This window comes from Rhea pennata, chromosome 11 (assembly GCF_028389875.1).
Source record: "Rhea pennata isolate bPtePen1 chromosome 11, bPtePen1.pri, whole genome shotgun sequence".
NCBI classification, from domain to species: domain Eukaryota; kingdom Metazoa; phylum Chordata; class Aves; order Rheiformes; family Rheidae; genus Rhea; species Rhea pennata.
In genome coordinates, this window is record NC_084673.1 from 7765731 (window position 1) to 7768014 (window position 2284).

General features: G+C 31.9%; 1 non-coding gene across 1 annotated transcript; it reads left to right on the forward strand.

The window, feature by feature from the left end:
• The first annotated feature begins 588 nt into the window (after positions 1 to 588).
• On the forward strand, positions 589 to 658 carry TRNAV-CAC (transfer RNA valine (anticodon CAC)). Its single transcript has one exon. It is a non-coding gene; the product is annotated as a tRNA-Val (tRNA).
• Positions 659 to 2284: the final 1626 nt, after the last annotated feature.

Here is a 2284-nt window from a genome sequence, read left to right on the forward strand (position 1 = left end):
TAGCCTCAACCACAAAGCTGAGAGATTTCTCTGTTTTGTACAATCAGATTTCTCTGACATCAAGTTCAATCTTTTTTTGTCTTCAGTGCCAAATTGACTTGGTGAATCGATAGTGTGAATTCTGAATAAAGGGTTGTTAACTTAATTTAAAGCTGTAATTTCAGCTCAAAGCATTTACAGATATACCTGTACTATTTTTTTTAATATGAGCAATTAGTCCATGCTTACTTGCAATGCAGTAGACATATACCTATGATTATTAATATGCTAACCAAATGCTTCTCTAATTTACAGAAAAAGAGATCCAGTAAGAATACAAGAGACAATTAAAAGAAAATAAAAAGTCATCGAATTCACTTGGACTTTGGCTGTCATAACAGATCCTAAATGTGAGTTTTATTCATATGGAAGTTTACTACTTGTTATATACCAGATTAGGCCTTTTGAAGTTATGGGAATTAATTTCAGACAAGGAAAGCCCTTGTTATTGATTTTTCTTAGCAAAAATTTTTATTGGACATTTTAATAATATTCTTAAGTTACATAATTACAACTGGACAAAATATAACCTATTATAGTTGGGGTAGAGGGATAGTGTAGTGGTTATCACATCTGCTTCACATGCTGAAGATCCTGGGTTCAAACCCCAGTAGAACCAGCAACAGGAAATCTTTGGGAGGTTGGACTAGATGGTCTCTAGAGGTCCCTTCCAACCTTACTGATTCTGTGATACTTCTGTGATATACATTCTTAGCTGCCTCTAGTATTTGCAGTAGGCATATATGCAAATACAAGGGCAGAATTTCAACATAACAGAGATCTCATATCTTGATTAGCAAAATATTTAAATATAAAGTAATTCTGTCATGTATATGTTTTAATCACATAGCTACTAAACATTTTGGACATTCTTTTCATTGACACAGTGTAGATTTCATCACTCCATTTGCATTTATTGGATTTAGTCACACAGCACTTCCATGTGAGAATGAAGGAATTTAACCTTGAGAAAAGATATTTAAAAAGTTAATACCATCCGTACATGTGATCTTACTGTAATGCCCTTACAAAAACAAACTGTGGAGGTCAGACCAATCAATTAAGATTGCAAAAACAATACCTTATTTTTTTCCTTCAAGCTATTTTCTTTCCTGCAATAAATTGACATTCAGGTATTTTGCAAAATAATAGTTTCAAGGAAGCATTTGAACTTCAAAACTCCCAAACTGTAGTGCTCTAAAGGAAGAAATGCAGTGCAGCAGTCCTGAGGATATAATATTTTTAGGGATGCTTTTTCATCAGTGCTACAAAACTTTTAACCTCAATATTCTCAAATATTATTTTTTTCATTTTCTTGTGCAATATTTATTTACACAGTTATTATATTACATCTGTAGGAAACATTACAATTTGAAGACTGGTTCTCAGCATTCATTTCCTTTCATCTGCCACTAATATTTTCCCAGAGGTCCCCACAAATACAAAAAGCCTATGGAATTGAATGAACCATGATTATGCTTATTACTGAAATAATTTCAGATATAATTGAATGTGTTAGTCATGGTTTTAGAAGTGTGCTATGCAATGACTTTTGAGGGCTTTCTTAGACTGGAATTCAAATTTTGAAGCCTAGCAGGAAAAAAAAATTAGATCTGATATAAATGACCTTTCTCTTCCACATGACCTGCAAGCCCTAGACCCGAAAATATTTGGTGCGCTCTATGAAGTTCACCTTTTAATTAAATGATGATTAATTACTCATTGTGAGTTTAATAGTTTGCATTTTATTGACATTTTATTCTTATTTTATTTATTTATTTAACAGTGTAGATTCTATTGAATCACATCTTATATTATTCAGGGAATTGATAATTTTATGAAATTAATAGAATAACGCCCCAACAATAAACGAACTATGAAAGTCCAACTACACTGTATTACATTCAGAACATCAAGAGGCTTATCTGTTGGAACATGGAAACAGTAACACAAGCAGGAAAAAAAAAGTTTTAATATAAGAGTTCAAAACTTATGTACTGATTTGTGAGCTAATTGTGAATTAATATGTAATGTGTACATTCCTGTGAATTTTGACTGAGAATAGACTTGGTATAAATACAGGTTTCAAGGTTTTCCTTTGTGGGAAAGCATTCTTATTGTAAGAATAAATAATTATAAAAGATACACCAATACACATTGTAGAAAGGAGAAGTTAGACAGAGAGATAGGGAAAACACTCTTTTCTTTCAGCTAGTGATATCAACAGATCTGATTCTGAGATTCT